This window comes from Prunus avium, chromosome 4 (assembly GCF_965620075.1).
Source record: "Prunus avium chromosome 4, drPruAviu1.hap1.1, whole genome shotgun sequence".
Taxonomy (NCBI): domain Eukaryota; kingdom Viridiplantae; phylum Streptophyta; class Magnoliopsida; order Rosales; family Rosaceae; genus Prunus; species Prunus avium.
The window spans coordinates 4,725,353-4,744,122 of record NC_142287.1 but is presented as its reverse complement, the minus strand read 5'-3'; the positions used below and the strand labels follow the sequence as shown (position 1 = coordinate 4,744,122).

Below are 18,770 nucleotides of genomic sequence, written 5' to 3'. Positions count from 1 at the left end.
ATGTTCTTAAGTTATTTGTTTTTCCTTCCAATTCTTCCATTTCCCCTAAACCTTAGCCTTTCATTACAACATTGTGAAAGACCTAGCTGATCTTTGAGGATGTATTCATGGGTGCTGGTAAGTATGTGTGTATCTCTATTCTTAGTATTTAATTCCTTTCATGAGATCTAACCAAATTTGTGCTTCTATTTCATACACTCACTTATGCTTTCTTGAGAGAATTAAAACATAGGTTCTGAGTGATTGAGTGTTATCTGTGAGAATTAGAGTCGAAGCATGTTCTCTATTCAAGGTTTGAGTGTGCTTGCTTTGAAACTGTGTGCCTTTGAGCTATAGCTTCCACTTGTACACACTGATTGATGACCTATCTTGGCAACTCTATGGTGTTGAAGGTATGACTAAAACTTTCTTTCATTTTCATTAGTTGATTTCAAAGTTGTTTTTCTAACCATTTTGTTTTGTAGAGTTAGAAAAACGTTTGTGGGTATCGTATCTGTTAAACCCTCAGGAGACACAACTCCTCCTACTAGGGATGCCTAGAGGTTTAAAGGCTTGTTGCATACGCTCAATGCAATCGAGTTACCTACGAAAGTGGTCTAGTTAACTTCTTGTTTTGTTTTTATCTTTGTTTCTCTTTTGTTTTGCTCGAGGACTAGCAAAATCTAAGTTTGGGGGTGTGTTAAGCTCATAATTTCATACATATACATGCCCAATTTACTTACTTCTTTTGCTTAGTTTCTTATAATTTTGAGTTATTTGCCTCCCTTTGTGTGTTTTGTAGGCCAAAAGAGCAAGAGAGCATAATTCATGCAATTCATGCATGTTAAGGCCTAATTTGGATGAAGAGAAGAAGAGCTTAAAGACAAACTCATTTTGGCTACAGCCCCCTGCCAGTCCAGTTCCGTAGGTCATATTGCAAGCTTTGTTTCAGCAACCTACATAGCTCGGATGAGGCAACATTCATCATGACAGTTGTTCCAATGGGTGTGTACTATAACATATCCAAAATTCAGCCCCATTGGATAAATCTGGAGTCCGTCACCTAGCAAACACAGAACCATGCTCAGGATGGATTTTGTCAGCGAGCAAACTGAGTTAGCAATTTGTTTCGGCCTTAACTTCCTCCTCGGAACTTGGATTGGGCCAATACTTGTGTGGTTGGATCATACACATTCTGAACTTCACAATGGACATCTTAAAGTCTTCATTTGATTCAGCCTAGCCCAAGTTGTAAGCCCTTGAAGTTGCTGGTCATGCTGACCTCAGGATGAGCTGGTTGGAAGCTTGGTCATGGTGAGCTAGGCATGAGCTATTGTAGCTGGTTGGAAGCTTGGTCATGGTGACATGAAGATGAGCTAGGGCTGCTGGTGGGATTTATTGCTGAAGTGCATCAACCAATTCAGATTTTATAATGCAAGTGTTGTATGCATTAGTGAAGTGCATCAACCAATTCATCTTTTATAATGCAAGTGTTGTATGCATTAGCCATATTGAATTCAGATTTATCACTCCCCTCTCCCTATAAATACCACATCCATTCCACATTCAAGACACAACAAATCCTGAGGTTCACAACCCCCACAATTCACTCCAACCATCCTCAAACACTCTCACAATCCCAAACACTCCAACAATCACCAAAACAACTCCAGCAAACTTCTCTTCCATTTCCCTACGAATTTCATCTTCCTTAGCCATCACCACTCACTCAAACTCATCCCAAATCACCTCCATATCCTTCATACATCTTTCTAGAAGTGGGGAAGCTCTTGGAGAAGCATTAGAAGTGGAGAAGCACTTGGAGAAGCCTTGGACACCACAAGAACTTCAGAAAAAGGGTTTTTCTACTCTTATTGCATTCATTATGTTTTCTCATTTCTGTTCAAGTCTCTTTTCCATTATGAGTAGCTAAATCCATAACTAGGGCTTCGATGTAACCTAACATGAATATTCTGGGTTTATAAGTTTGGAGTTTCAAGTTTGATTCATGATTCATGTTCTTATTCATTATGCTTATAAGTTAACATGCTTGCTTGAATGATTGATCACCATTAGAACTTGTTTGTTAACTATCTTGGTTTGAATTAAGAGTATACACCATGCTTTAATTCGAATTGAACTATGAATAGGAAGAGTATGTATGGACATTCGACAACAGGGATTAGATACATACTTGGTTGTTTAAAATGTTCTTCTATGCTTAATGGGTTCCTAATGCTTAATTTTAGGTTAGACAACAAATGATCAAATTAGGGAATTAGGAACACAAGGTTAGGACCAAACACCATGGCCTAATCATACTTTAGCTAGAATCAATCTTTGAATCTGAATTAGACTTGTTACTTGAATCTTTATAACCCAGAATTGAATTGTTATGGTGAATCGAATGCCCTAGTCTCCAAACCTGTGTTTTAACTTTCAAAACCACCCTTTGTTACTTTTGTTTACTTGCTTTCCGTTGCAATTTCAGTTTGTTCATTTCTTTCTATAATCACAAGCATTCTCACTTCAAAGTTCATTTTAATCTTGCTGCATTTGTTTTCAAACTCACTCTTGCTTTAAATTCTGTTTTAGATTTAACTTCCTAACTTCTTGAATTTGGTAATCTAAAGTACATAACTAATTTGAACTTCTCAGTCTTCGTGGGTACGACCTCGTACTTGTCTTGCTATACTACTAATTGCCCCGTACAATTGCGAGTTAACATATTATTAACAACAAGTGCAAGAATGCCGACATCTCTCACAGCTATGACAAGCTTTTGGCTACATTTTGTGCCTATCATGAGTCTGCTGAAGAATCCAGGTCTGAAGCTACCGTGGATGCGTACAAGCTGGGCTACATGGACTGCATAAATAGAAAAGATCCATTCTTTGCCATTGGAGATGAAGACATTGAGATGCTTTGTCCTGAGCAGGTTAATGCTGTGGACATGGAAGGAGTTGAAGAGCAGGTGGCTGAAGAGGCAATAGTCGATGGAGCAGGAGAGGATGCAGCCGATGAGGCAGTGGCAGACGTCATAGATCAGGCATGTGAAGCTGTTGAAAGCGTGGCTGATCAGGTGGACGCCGAAGAGGCTGCAGATCAAGGTTCCCCTACCGGCGCTTTGGAGTAGATGAAGACTCCTTTATTTCTTTTCAGCTTTTGTAGTCTGCTTTTTGTTTAGAACAACTGGTCTTGTTTGACCTATCTTCTTTTTTGTTTGAACTCGGCCGGTTGGTCACTTTGCTATGGAAATTTCAGTTATTATTTTTTCAACTTCAATTTGCATATTGACTTGAAATTTCAGTACCCTTGTGCAAATAATCTCGCGGGAGAATATTCGCTTCTAGATCCTTCAACCTTCGATCTTCCTTCTCTCTCCTTCTCGATTCCTGTAAAAAAGACTGGAGTAAATAGACCACACCCGGGGGGGTGTTGGCCAAAGGCCCTCCGATGCCTAAGTTAGTTCGAGTGTTTGTAGGAAAACAATAGCTAAGCAAAGGGTACGGAGTTTGTATGGTGTAAACCGGGCGGCCGGAGCCGTGTGTGGTGGCCGGAGCCGTGTGGAGAAAATATGGAGAGTGGAGAGTGGAGAGGGAGAGAGAGCTTCGGGTATTTTCTCGGGTTTTAGATGTACCTTGAATGATGAATAAACCCATCTATTTATAGGAGCCTCGGGGCTAGGGTTTCGTAGAGATCGAGTCGGACTTGATAATATTTGAATTATCTCGTTAATTATAAGATAATATCTAATAATTAGGATATTATCCCTTTGATAAGATAATAACCAAATTATTGATATTATCTCATTAATTATAAGATAATATCCCTTTATTATGATAATATCCCAATTAATGATATTATCTTTATTAATTATGAGATAATACCATATAACTAAGATATTATCCTGATTAATTAATTATCCCAATAAATGGTTTAATTAATTAATTTAAGGGATAATCTTCTTTTCCACGTGGCGTGGTCTGATTGGAGACGAAAATATTTGCTCCCACAAATGCCCCCCAGCTTCTGCATGGCGCTTGTGTGGCATGTAGGAGATGAAATTATTTTTCGGACTCTCCAACTGTATCTGGGCTTTCTTCTGCGAGTTGGATTCTTTTTCCAGATCAGGTTCCCAATTAGAGTAGGCTTCTGACTGTTCTTGGAGTTGGATTCCCAGCAGGAATGAGCTTGCGATTCCTTCTTGACCCGGGTTGTCCAACTTATATAAATACAGGGCTTCTCTTCACTCTTTCTCACATCGCAAACTTAACTTCTCTACTTTCTAGCTTGAGAAAGATCTTGGAGAATTTGTACTGCTTGTCGAAGAGAGGAGTTGCCGTGCATCCAAAGTAAGTCGAGCCCATAAAAATATATATTCGTATATATTTTTTGTCTTTTTTGGCAGCAAGGTTGTGGTCCAGCATGGGTTGGAGCTAACGCAATAAGGCCTGGTGCAAGTGCTGGGCTCAAGGAGAGAGCATGGAGGAGCTAAGCCCAAGGCAGAAAAATGGAGGCGCTGGGCTTCGGAGCAGTGGCCAAGAGGCGTTGGGCCTTGCGAGTCGTGGGCTTGAGCTGGGAAGCAGGCCACGCATGCGGGAGCTGGGCCAGGAGGCGCGTGCTTGATAAGTTCATAATTTCACACATTTGCATGCCTTCGTTACTTAGTAATTTTGTTTAGTTTCTCTTTATTTCAAGTCACTTACCTATGTTTGTGTGTTCTATAGGTTGAAGGCAGCAAGAGATTGCTTTTGAAGCAAAATGGTGCAAAACGTGCAAAAACTGGATATTGAGTTAGAAGTTCATTTCGGACTTATCTTCTTCATCCGAGCTTGGATTGGGCCAATACTTGTGTGGTTGGATCAGAGACATTCTGAACTTCAAAATGGATATCTTAAAGTCATATTTGGATTCAGCCAAACCCAATCCGTGAGCCCATCAAAATACACATCATGCTGACATGAGGATGAGCTGATGGATGCTTGGTCATGGTGAGCTAGGCATGAGCTATTGGTTTCTGGATGGATGCTTGATCATGCTGACATGAAGATGACCTATGGCTGCTGGTGGGATTTATTAGTGCAGCAACCAATTCTGATTATCTAAATACAAGTGTTGTATGCATTAGTCATATTCAATTCAGAATTCCCCTTTCCTTCTCCCTATAAATACCACTTCCATTCCACATCCCAGACACAATTCACTTCATCCATTACTTCCATACACACATTCAGATTCACCACAAAGAGAGAGAGAGAGCTAGCTGCAAAGGAGGGAGAGCTGGGAGCTGTCCTGGAAACTACCTTGCTGCCACCAGCTAGTTCTTCTATTCTCTTTATTCTACCTATGTATTTCTTATCTTCTGTATTCATAATTATGTTTAACTAATCCATTTTGTTAGGGCTTAGGATGAAGCCCTAGTCATGAATATTCAATGTTATGGATGATTTCATAGTTAATTGATTTCCTTGCTTTCATTATCAAGTTGTTAATCTCCAGCTTATTATGTGCTTGATGTATGTTTTCTTGGAGTAGCTAACTAGGATTTTATGCATCTAGCACAGGTTGGGAAGGGGTTTAGATTCACCAATTCTACTCTCCTTTCACAAGCAACACATGAATGGCCTAAGAATCATTCAAGGGGTTAATAACCATAGGTTGACTAGGACAGATACCATGTTCTAGGACTTGTGTGATTATCATATTCTCAAGGAACTTAATGACTCTTATATGCTTTATTCTAAGTAGATACCATGCTTAGGTTGCATATTAGAGATCACGTGTTGTGTAGATACCATGCACAATTACATGCCTTAGGAGAATCATGCATCCTGCACCTAGATACCATAGGCTTGTATGCGATAATCTATTGTTAATGAAGCTTGAGTCAATTTCTATGCATTCATAACTTGGATAGGAAGACTAGTGGTAGATTCCAAGGCTCTAACACTTCTCAATCATTGTTTCACAACTTGTTCATTGCTGCCATTGTTTACTTCCAGCACTTCCATTTCATTCTCTTGTTTTCATTTAAACAACAAAAACCCCCCATTCGAGTGCGTGTGTGGTGCTAGGATTCTGTCCTAGACCTTGCCAATTGTTAGTTAGTTTGTTTCTTTGTTTTCAGTTTTTCCATCATTCTAAGTAGTTTAACTTGCAACCAAGTTACCATTCTCCGTGGGATCGACCTCGTATTTCATAAGCTATACTATAAATGGTTCGTGCACTTGCGAGAATTGAAGTTTCTATTTTTAATAACTCATTTTAGTTGTTAGGAATAGGCTCAACAAGTTTTTGGCGCCGTTGCCGGGGAACCGGTAACGATGGTGCTATAGTTAGATTACTTTGAGTGTTTTTGTTTTTGTTTTCGTTGGTTTTTATTTCTGTATTCTGTTTTTCTTTTTAGTTGTTATCTCCATTTGAAGGCACTAATTGGTTTCTTGTGTGTGCATATATGTCCGAATCTGATTCTGAGCCAATTTCACCAGGAACTTTTGCTGTACGTGTTGGTTTGAGGAGGAATTATAGTTCTTTAAGTGCTGAATCTGAGAGCTACGAATCTGAAGGTTCAAGCAAGATGGCAGAGATTCCAAACAACAACAATAATGATGAAGGAGGTGGTGCGCTTGTTGTCCAACCTAGGAAACCCCTGCGTGAATTTTCCATCCCCAAAGTCACTGATCAACCTTCGTGCATCGTCTATCCTCAACTCACAATTGACAGGTTTGAGCTTAGAAGTGGTATGATTCATCTTCTTCCAACTTATTATGGTAATACCACTGAGGATCCTTACATGCATGTTAAGCAATTCTTTGAAATATGTGCTACAATCAAAATTCAAGGACTTGATGATGAGCAGATTAAGATGAGGCTATTCCCATTCAGTTTAAAAGATAAGGCTAAGTCATGGTTATACTCTTTGCCTAATGCTTCAATTCGTACTTGGGATGAGCTTTCTAATAAGTTTTTGCAGAAATTCTTTCCAGCTCAAAAGACTAACAAGATTAGAAAGGAAATTCTTGGTTTCACACAAAGAGAAGGAGAAGCTTTTCATGAATGCTGGGAGAGGTACAAGGAGATGATGAGTTCTTGCCCACACCACAATATAGAGAGTTGGATGCAAATGCAATCTTTCTATGAAGGTTTGCTTGATTCCGAAAGGATGATGGTAGATGCAACAAGTGGAGAAGGACTGATGAACAAAACAGCAGATGAGGCTTTTACTCTCTTTGAATCTTTGAGTACCAACTCTCAACAATGGAGCTACAATAAAGGAAGAGGAGCTCCTATGAAAGCTGTGGTCTCTGAGGTAAGTACTAATAATGAGATTAATGCAAAACTTGATGTTATGTGTTCTTTGCTTCAACAGGCAGTGACTGGCCCTCTAGGAAGCAAAGAGGAAGTTCAAGACCAATCTTTTGCAAAGCACATGCTAGAGCAAGCAAATGCCCTTCAAGGAAGGAATCCTCAGAATGATCCTTACTCAAACACATACAATCCGGGGTGGAGAAATCATCCTAATTTCAGGTGGAGCAATAATTCAAATGTGCAACAATCTCAAGGACCTCCCCCAGGATTTCAAATACAACAAAGGCAATTCCAGCAAGCTCCCCAACAAGTACAAGAGCAAAGGGGTGATCAAATGGGAGAATTGCAAGACATGTTCAAGAAGTTCATGGGGCAACAGATGCAAACCAATCAGAATCTTCAAAATGCAGTGAACAAACTAGAAGTGCAAGTTGGGCAGATTGCATCCTCCATGAGCAATAGAGCATCCGGAACTTTTCCAAGCCAAACGGAGGTGAATCCAAGGCATCATGAGCAAGTTAAAGCAGTGCACATCTTGAGAAGTGGTAAACAAGTTGATAATAAGGTTGGAGATGCCAATGAAGAGCAAGAAGATGGAGAAAACGTGGAGATCATTCAGCCACCACAAGGGCAGCCCACAGGTTCCACCAAACAGCCCCTCAATTCTCTTGGAAAGAGCACAGGCCCTAAGGTATCATCTAATGCTAATCAAGTTCCAATTTCATCTAATGCTTTTAGGCCTATTGCACCCTTTCCCAGCAGGTTATCAAAGTCAAAGAAAGATCAAGGCTTGGATGAGATAATGGAAATATTCAAGAAAGTGCAAATCAACATCCCATTGCTCAATGCCATTGCTCAGATTCCAAAATATGCAAAATTTTTGAAGGATCTATGCACTAACAAGAGGAGATTCAAAGAGCATGAACAGGTTGCATTAAGTGAAGAGGTTAGTGCAGTCTTACAAAGAAAGCTACCTCCAAAGCTAAAGGATCCAGGTTCATTTTCTATACCTTGTATAGTTGGTGATTTTAAGTTTCAAAAAGCTTTGCTTGATCTTGGTGCATCCATTAACCTTATGCCATATCATGTTTATGAGAAACTTAACCTTGGTGAGTTGCAAGCCACATCTGTGAGCATTCAATTGGCAGATAGAACTATCAGGTACCCTAGGGGCATTCTAGAAGATGTTTTGGTGAAAGTAGAAGAGCTGATTTTGCCAGCTGATTTCTTGGTGTTGGAAATGGAAGAAGCACCAATTCATGACAATCAGTTACCACTCATTCTTGGTCGTCCATTCATGGCAACTGCCGGTGCAATTATTGATGTGAAGAAGGGTACATTGACTATGAACGTGTTTGATGAGACAATAGCATTCAAAGTGTTTGAAGCCTCCAAGTTTCCAAGTGATGAGCATGAAGTTTTCCAGCTTGATGCAATTGATAATATGGTGAAAGAAGCACTGCCAATGAGTTATTTGGAGCCTATTGAAGCATGCATCACACAAAGCATAAGGAAAGAAGAAGTGGACAGATTAGAGGCTGTGATCTCTCCTTTACTTCTTGAGCTTGTTTGCAGCATGGATAGCTACATAGAAGTGGGAAAGAGGTATGCAAACCAATTTGAATCTTTACCCGCACCTACTAATAAGGTTTTACCTTCTATTGTGCAGGCACCGGAGTTGGAATTAAAGCAATTGCCAACACACCTTAAATATGCTTATTTAGGTGAGAGTGAGACTCTACCTGTTATCATTGCCTCACACCTCGAACCAAATGATGAGAAGAAGCTTTTGAGGGTTCTAAAAGAGCACAAAACTGCGATTGGATGGAGCATTGCAGATATCAAAGGCATAAGCCCAACATCGTGCATGCATAGGATACTATTGGAGGACAATGCAGTGCCTAAGAGGGATGCCCAAAGACGTCTCAATCCAAACATGAAGGAGGTGGTAAGGAAAGAAGTAATGAAGCTTTTAGATGTTGGTATTATTTACCCTATTTCTGACAGTAAATGGGTGAGCCCAATACAAGTTGTCCCCAAGAAATCAGGTATCACAGTGGTGAAGAATGAAGCAAACGAGCTTGTACCAACACGGATGACCACGGGCTGGAGAGTTTGCATTGATTATAGGAAGCTCAACACAGCAACAAGCAAGGATCACTTCCCTCTTCCATTTATTGATCAAATGCTTGAGAGATTGGCTGGCCATAGCCACTATTGCTTCCTTGATGGATATTCAGGTTACAACCAAATCGCCATAGCCCCAGAAGATCAAGAGAAGACAACCTTCACATGTCCCTTTGGTACTTTTGCTTATAGGAGGATGCCCTTTGGTCTTTGCAACGCCCCAGCCACTTTCCAAAGGTGCATGATGAGCATTTTCTCCGACATGGTAGAAAGGTTTATTGAGGTATTCATGGATGACTTCTCTGTCTTTGGTGATTCTTTTGATCAATGTTTGCATAACTTATCTAAGGTGTTGGCTAGATGTGAACAAAATAACCTTGTGCTTAATTGGGAAAAATGTCATTTTATGGTTAACCAAGGCATAGTTCTTGGTCATGTCATCTCTAGTAATGGAATTGAGGTAGATAAAGCTAAGATTGATTTGATTGCTTCTATGCCCTCACCTACTTCTGTCAAAGAAGTACGTTCTTTCCTTGGCCATGCAGGTTTCTATAGGCGTTTCATTAAAGATTTTTCTAAGATTGCAAGGCCTTTGTGCAATCTCCTTGCCAAGGACATGGATTTTGTGTTTGATCAAAACTGTGAGAATGCTTTCAATGCTTTGAAAATGATGCTCACAACTGCCCCAATCATTATGCCACCGGATTGGAGCTTGCCTTTTGAACTGATGTGTGACGCCTCAGATTATGCTGTTGGAGCTGTTTTGGGGCAGCGAGTTGATAAGAAGCCACATGCCATCTACTATGCTAGTAGAACCCTCAACGATGCCCAACTCAACTATTCCACCACAGAGAAGGAGTTATTAGCTGTCATATTTGCTTTAGAGAAGTTCAGATCTTATTTGATTACTAACAAGGTCATTGTTTACACTGATCATGCAGCATTGAAATACTTGTTAGCTAAAAAGGATGCCAAGCCACGCCTCATTAGATGGATCCTCTTGTTGCAAGAGTTTGACTTGGAGATAAAAGATAAGAAAGGAAGTGAGAATGTGGTGGCTGATCACTTGAGTAGATTGGTGCATGTATCTAATGAAGAGGAGGATTCACTGCCATTGCGTGAAAGCTTCCCTGATGAGCAACTCTTCTCTATTTGTGCTTTGAATTCTCTTAATCCATTGCCTTGGTTTGCTGATATTGTTAACTACTTATGCACTAACGAACTCCCTACAGGGTTATCTACATTCCAACGTGACAAGCTTAGGAAACAAGCAAGATACTACTTTTGGGATGATCCATACCTATTCAAGCATTGTCCGGACCAAGTAATTCGAAGGGATGATCCATACCTATCCATGCGGGAGCTAGGCCAGGAGGCGCGTGCTGATGCCTCGCGCTGGCGTGTCGTGGGCCGCATGGGTGCGCCAGGTGGGCTGCGACGGTGCTGGGCCAAATGCACTGCTGGCGAGATGGGCTCGAGTTGGAGGGTGCGCTGGGCTGCTCCAAGCTGGGCCATTTCTTTTTTTTTCTTTTTCTGCCAGCTTTTATTTATTTCTTTTTTCTTTTTTCTTGTGTATTCTAACTTGTAGAATTTTCTTCTCTTCTTGCAGTTGTCTGTTGATCATGTCTTCTGAAGATGGTAGGAAGTCAAAGCTCCCTTCTGCTGAGAAGACCCGAGTAGGAGCTACTCTAGCGTCATTTGCAAGGGTCAAACATCTTGTTGGTGTAGATAGCAAGAAGAAAGGTGGTATGCACAACATTAAGGATGTCCCCCTTAAGCCTCTTGCTGATGAATGTGGAGATCGTGATCTGCTCCGTGAAATAGTCCGTGCGCGATCTAGTTCACCTGTTAAGAGGCAAAGAGATGCAGATGTTCATATCCGAAGTTCGGGTCGTTTGTCCCAGTCGAAGAGTGGAGGTCGATCTGGGAGGTCTGCTCATCCACCCAACCACCATGATCCTGCTGTTGAGTCACGAGCAGTCAAGCGTGGAGTTGATTCGTCGCCACCAATTCCTTTGGAAGTGAGGTTGGCAGAGGCTAAGAAAGCGAAAGAGTCATCTGCTCGGGCGAAAGGTTCTTCTGCAACATCCACAGCTGATCCCCAGGTGGACAAGTCCAGCCCTGCAGGGGATGCAGGAGTGTCTGATCTGCTCAAGACGCATTTTCTATCAAGTCCATCCGCTTGTGCTGGGCTGTTTGATCAAATCCGTCAAGCTGGTGATCTTGGTACCTTTTCAAGTCTTTCCTTGGAAAAACAAAGGGAAGCCACACTTCATCTGCTTCAAAAAGGAGTTGTTTTTGCTGCTGAGACCATTCGGAATTCGTCTGTTGTTGCCCCCTCTTCTGCTCAGCTCAGTGAGTTGGAGAAGAAGAATGCCGAGCTAGTTTGCAAGCTTTCTGCCGAGCAGGCCCGCTATGAGAAGAAGACGTCTGATTTGAGGGCGATGATATCCGAGCTGAAGAGTTCCCTTGCTGAGAAGGATTCCGAGCTTAACTCTTCTATTGCTGACTTGGCTAGTCGGAAAAATGCTTACTTCCATCTTGAGCGCAAGAATGCCGACATCTCTCACAGCTATGACAAGCTTTTGGCTAGATTTCGTGCCTATCATGAGTCTGCTGAAGAATCTAGGTCTGAAGCTACCGTGGATGCGTACAAGTTGGGCTACCTGGACTGCACAAATAGAAAAGATCCATTCTTTGCCATTGGGGATGAAGACATTGAGACGCTTTGTCCTGAGCAGGTTAATGCTGTGGACATGGAAGGAGTTGAAGAGCAGGTGGCTGAAGAGGCAGTAGCCGAAGGAGCAGGAGAGGATGCAGCCGATGAGGCAGTGGCAGACGTCATAGATCAGGCATGTGAAGCTGTTGAGAGCGTGGCTGATCAGGTGGACGCCGAAGAGGCTGCAGATCAAGGTTCCCCTACCGGCGCTTTGGAGTAGATGAAGACTCCTTTATTTCTTTTCAGCTTTTGTAGTCTGCTTTTTGTTTAGAACAACTGGTCTTGTTTGACCTATCTTCTTTTTTGTTTGAACTCGGCCGGTTGGTCACTTTGCTATGGAAATTTCAGTTATTATTTTTTCAACTTCAATTTGCATATTGACTTGTGAACTGCTTGAGTAACCGGCTAGTGTCTTGGCTGTACATTTCCCCTTAGGATTTTTGCAAAAGCCAGGGTCCCTCTTGAGGGATTCCGGGCGTCTTCTGCACTTTTCCGGAGAAAGCTTAGGACGCTTCTGGTCGTTGCCCTGCGTCTCCCTTAGGACGCTTTTTATGGGCAACGGTATGACTATCCTGCCTCCCTTAGGAAACGGATAGGAACCTGGATATCTCCCTTAGGAAATTCCTGGCGCACCCTGCGTCTCCCTTAGGATGCTTTTTTGTGGGTTGCGTCTCCCGAAGGACGCTTCTGATCGTTGCCCTGCGTCTCCCTTAGGACGCTGCTTATGGACAATTGTATGACTATCCTGCCCCCCCTTAGGAAACGGATAGGAACCTGGATACCTCCCTTAGGAAATTCCTGGCGCACCCTGCAGCCCCCTTAGGATGCTGCTTTGCGGGCTGCGTCTCCCGAAGGACGCTTCTGGTCGTCGCCCTGCGTCTCCCTTAGGACGCTTTTTATGGGCAACTGTTTGGCTATCCTGCCCCCCTTAGGAAACGGATAGGAACCTGGATATTTCCCGCAGAAAGCATGGAGACCTCCTTTTAAGAAATTCCTGGCGCACCCTGCGTCTCCATTAGGACGCTGCTTTGCGGGCTGCATCTCCCGAAGGACGCTTCTGGTCGTCGCCCTGCGTCTCCCTTAGGACGCTTTTTATGGGCAACTGTGTGACTTATCCTGCCCCCCTTAGGGAACGGATAGGAACCTGGATACTTCCCTTAGGAAATTCCTGGCGCACCCTGCGTCTCCCTTAGGACGCTTTTTTACGGGCTGCGTCTCCCGAAGGACGCTTCTGGTTGTCGCCCTGCGTCTCCCTTAGGACGCTTTTTTACGGGCTGCGTCTCCCGAAGGACGCTTCTGGTTGTCGCCCTGCGTCTCCCGAAGGACGCTGCTTATGGGCAACTGTCTTTTGTTGTGGCACATTTTGGAATTTGCAGTAGTTTGCTTCTCTTCTTCAGAAATGTGCTGGGTTCAGTCATCTGCTTGTCGATGAATAGTAAGCCATTGTCAGTAACTGGTGATTGTGGGCAGCCAAATCGGCAGATGATGTTTCTCCAGATGAATCGTTCCACGTCAGCTTCTTTAGTAGAGGATAGAGCTTCGGCCTCGATCCATTTAGTAAAGTAATCAGTGGCGACGATCATCATTTCTTTATTAGCTGGTGCCGTTGGCATGGGGCCCACTAAGTCGATAGCCCATTGCATGAAAGGCCACGGACTGTTCTGTGGATGGTAGACTTCGGCAGGCAGGTTAGGAACCAGTTTGTACCGTTGGCAGCGATCACATCTTTTGACATACTCGGTTGAGTCATGGCGCATGGTAGGCCAGAAATAGCCTATATTTAGAGCCTTCTGGGCGAGTGACCTGCCTCCAGAGTGGTTGCCACACTCGCCGTCGTGAATTTTGTAGAGGACCTCAAGTGTTCGAGGATATTTTATGCAGGTGAGATGAGGGCCGGAGTATGATCTGCGAATGAGCTTGGCGCCTTGCATGTAGTATCTCGCGGCTTTTTGCTGGACCTTCCTAGCCTCGGACTTATCCGACGGAAGATTTCCATTCACCAAGTAGTCGATGATGGGGTCTTGCCAGCTGGGGTCTTCATCGATCTGCATTGAGTCGATTGGCTCTACTTCTTCGATGCTTGGCCAGTCAAGGTGTTCTACCGGGATGGAGCGTTTGAACTGGGTGTCCAGCGCTGATCCTAGGCTTGCCAGCGCATCTGCATGGGTGTTCTCCGCCCGTGGAACTTGTTGGATGGTGAAAGTAGGGAATTCCTTCAAAAGTCCTTGGACTTTGTCGAGGTATTGGATCATTCTCGGATGTTTTGCCATGTACTCGCCTGAGGCTTGATTCGTGATCAGCTGGGAGTCTGAGTAGATGGCCAATCTCTTGATCGACAGTTCTTTTGCTAGGCGCAGTCCGGCGAGCAATGCCTCATACTCTGCCTCGTTGTTTGAAGCAGGAAAGCCTAGTGTGATGGCTTGTTCCAACAAAGTTCCATCTGGGGTGATTATGACGACGTCTGCCCCCGCTCCTTTGTGGTTTGACGCTCCGTCTACATGTAACTGCCACATGTCGTTAGGTGGGTTTGAATCGGTGGGGGAGGTATCGTCTGCTTTTTCCTTGATTTTCGTGACCAGCTTCTCTTTTTCGGCTGTCGGAGTAAACTCTACAACAAAATCTGCTAAAGCCTGAGCTTTTATAGCGGTTTTCGGCCGGTAGAGGAGGTCGTATTGACTGAGTTCGATAGCCCATTTCATGAGTCGCTGAGAGGCGTCGGGGCTATGGAGGATCGATCTCAAAGGAAATTCTGTCATGACAATTATCCGGTGCGCTTGATAGTAGGGCCTTAGCTTTCTTACGGAAACTACAAGCGAAAAAATGAGCTTCTCCATTTTCGGATAGCGAGTCTCTGCGTCGAGGAGAGCTTTTGAAGTGTAGAATACCGGATGTTGTGCCCCCAGCTCTTCTCGGACGAGAGCTGAGCTGACGGCTGAGTCGGACACCGCCAGGTAGATGTATAAGTCTTCGCCTAGTATCGGTTTTGAGAGTAGGGGAGGTGTAGTGAGATAGGTTTTCAAGTTTTGAAAAGCTACTTCGCACTCGTCATCCCACTTGTCCTTGTGTCCTTTCCTCAAGGCTTTGAAGAATGGCCTGCACTTGTCGGTAGATCTCGAGAGGAATCGGTTGAGAGCCTGATCGGTTCATAATTGTATATCATTTTGTACCCTTCTAGCTTATGATTTGGTTATGTGTTTGAGTTAAACTTGTGCTTTTAATCCTTTTTGTGTTTATCTTTCAGTTAATTGACATTTAGGTAACAATGATGACTTTGGATAGGAAATGATGCAATCCATGCATGTTAAGGCTTGATTTGGGTGAATGGAAGAAGGGCTTAAAGACAAACACATTTTGGCTACAACTCCTTTCCAGCCCAATTTCGTAGGTCAGCTTCTTGGCCTTGGATCAGCATGCTATGGGGCTTGGATGAGGTGAAGATCTTCATGAAACTTGTTCCAATGGGTGTCTAGTACAACATATCCAAATTTCAGCCCAATTGGACATTTGTGGAGTGCTCAGCCCGCCCAACACTCAACCCTGCTCAGGAGGATTTACAGCTGCCAGCTTTGTCATGTGCCTCCATGTGCCTCACCCATGCTGCAACTGACTTTGGATCCAACATAATGAGTGAAGTGGGGAGGCATTCCAGCTATGAAAGTCTAAAGGATCAAGTTGGTACATGCTGGAGTTATTATTGAGAAAGCATGTGCATGCATGTAAAGCATAAATGAAATGAAGTCAATTCCAGTCTCTGTTCGGCAGCCAAATTGCAAGGCCCAAAACGCATACTTCTACTACTCCGATGGGAATACTTTCTTCATAGAAGTTGTTCCAATGGGTGTCTACTATAACATATCTAAATTGGAGCCCCATTGGATAAGTTTTGAAACCTCTGGCCTTCCTACACCAAGTCTGGTTCAGAAGACTCGTTTTTGTTCAACAACCAAAAGAAGACCACATGGGTTGGCAGCAAAAGGCAGCCACAATTGATCACCTTTGATCCCATGTGAAGAAAGCTTGAGGTGCAGCAAAAGAAGTATGGGATGGGATTGATTCCAACCACACTAACATAGACAAGATGAAGTGGGAGTTATGGGTTGTATTAAATGAGGAATGGTGGTGTTGGATTTCATCATGATGTTCCTCCCTCTTAGCCCTATAAATAGAGGAGTCTTCAAGCTACAAAATTCACTTCAGCCATCCTCCACACTTCCATCACCAAAACAGCTCCAGAAAACCTCCCTTCCATTTCCCTACGAATTTCCTCTTTCTCAGCCATCACCACTCACTCAAGCTCATCTCAAATCACCTCCATATCCTTCATACATCCTTCTAGACGTGGAGAAGCTCTTGGAGAAGCATTGGACACTACAAGAACTTCATAAAAGGGTTTTTCTACTCTTATGGCATTCATTATGTTTTCCCATTTCTATTTTAGTTTCTTTTCCATTATGAGTAGCTAAATCCATAACTAGGGCTTCGATGTAACCTAACATGAATATTCTGGGTTTATAAGTTTGGAGTTTCAAGTTTGATTCATGATTCATGTTCTTATTCATTATGCTTATAAGTTAACATGCTTGTTTGAATGATTGATCACCATTAGAACTTGTTTGTTAACTATCTTGGTTTGAATTAAGAGTAGACACCATGCTTTAATTCGAATTGAACTATGAATAGGAAGAGTATGTATGGACATTCGACAACAGGGATTAGATACATGCTTGGTTGTTTAAATTGTTCTTCTATGCTTAATGGGTTCCTAATGCTTAATTTTAGGTTAGACAACAAATGATCAAATTAGGGAATTAGGAACACAAGGTTAGGACCAAACACCATGGCCTAATCATACTTTAGCTAGAATCAATCTTTGAATCTGAATTAGACTTGTTACTTGACTCCATATAACCCAGAATTGAATTGTTATGGTGATTCGAATGCCCTAGTCTCCAAATCTGTTTTCCAACTCTTAAAACCACTCTTTGTTACACTTGTTTATTTGCTTTCATTTGCAATTTCAGTTTGCTCACTTCCTTTCACAATCACAATCACTCTCACTTTAATTTCTGTTTTAGACTTAACTTCCTAACTTCTTGAATTCGGTAATCTACGTACATAACTAATTTGAACTTCTCAGTCTTCGTGGGTACGACCTCGTACTTGTCTTGCTATATTACTAATTGCCCCGTACAATTGCGAGTTAACATAATAATTAACAACAAATTTTGGCGCCGTTGCCGGGGACTGAACGAAAGTTCTTCCCTGGTTATGTGCCCAAGGTTACCCTATTTTTTTAGTGTTTCTAATTAATCTAATTTTCTGTTTCAGGTAGTTTATGTCTAAAAGACCGTTCCTTGAACAAGTGAGGTCTTCGTTCCAACGCTCCAGATCTTTGAACGCAGGACCATCGTTGCAACCCAACCGGGTGATCTCTGAAGTTCATAATCGTCTAGAAAGAGAGTTGTCAACTGCAAAAGAGCAAGCTCTTGCCACATTTACAAGTATTGCTCTCCACACTGAACTTCCTGGTTCTTCACCTTCAAATTCGGAAGCAAGTTCAGACCAAGAAGAAGAAGAAGAGATGGCTGCCAATGAGTTCATGGGAGAACTTGATATCCCAACAATTCCAGCATCTCCTTCAAGCATTTTGCTGCCCACTGTAGCTCGAAATTATGAGCTTAAATCTTCTCATCTTAATATGCTGCCTTCCTTTTATGGTTTACCTAATGAAGATCCATTAACTCATATAAAGGATATTTTTAATGTTGTGAGTTCTTTTCCCTTGACAGGTGTGACAGAAGATCAACTTCGAATGAGAGTGTTTCCATACACTTTGAAGGATAAGGCGAAATATTGGTTGAATTCTTTAAAGCCTGGTTCACTCACTACATGGGCTGCCATTCAAAAGAAGTTCTTGGAGAAATACTTCTCCACGCAAAAGACCGACATGCTTAGGGATAAGATCTTGTTATTTGCACAGCAAGATGATGAATCGTTTTGTGAAGCATGGGAGAGATTCAATGGGCTGCTCAACCAATGTCCTCATCATGGGATTCCATTGAAGCTTCAAATGCGTATGTTTTATAAAGGACTAACCCCTTCTAGTCATAATATAGTCACCAATTTTGCAGGTGGTTCTTTTAAAACCAAAACTCCAGAAGAAACATACGAACTCTTTGAGGAGATAGCAATGGAGACCCAACATACGGATACAAGAGGTAAACGTGTTATTAGTGGTTCTAATGATGCTTCTAGTGTGCAGATTTCAAAACTGGAACAAAAGCTAGATGCTCTTCTTGCATTAAACTCAAGAAGCCCTCCGAAGGAAGTGTGTAGTATTTGCGAAACTCCTGACCATGCTACCATAGCTTGTCCACTTGGGGCTGGATATCCAGAATTTGTGCAAGAGCAAGCTAAGTTGGTAAATTCCTACAACCAAGGTCCAAGAAATGATCCATACTCTCAAAGTTATAATCCAGGTTGGAGGAATCATCCAAACTTTTCATGGAGGAATACTCAGAATCAAGCTAATCCCCCTTCATTCCAAAAGCCACAACAAACATCATCATTGGAGGATATAGTTAAGCAGATGGCAATCAACCAATCCAATTTCCAGCAAACTACACAAGCTACC

At 42.5% G+C, this 18,770-nt stretch overlaps 2 non-coding genes across 2 annotated transcripts; both read right to left on the bottom strand.

Moving 5' to 3' along the window:
- Positions 1 to 6,982: 6,982 nt before the first annotated feature.
- LOC148294718 (small nucleolar RNA R71) lies at positions 6,983 to 7,089 on the bottom strand. The gene has a single exon (XR_015835561.1). It is a non-coding gene; the product is annotated as a small nucleolar RNA R71 (small nucleolar RNA).
- Positions 7,090 to 18,083: 10,994 nt separating this feature from the next.
- Positions 18,084 to 18,190, bottom strand: LOC148294717 (small nucleolar RNA R71). The gene has a single exon (XR_015835608.1). It is a non-coding gene; the product is annotated as a small nucleolar RNA R71 (small nucleolar RNA).
- Positions 18,191 to 18,770: the final 580 nt, after the last annotated feature.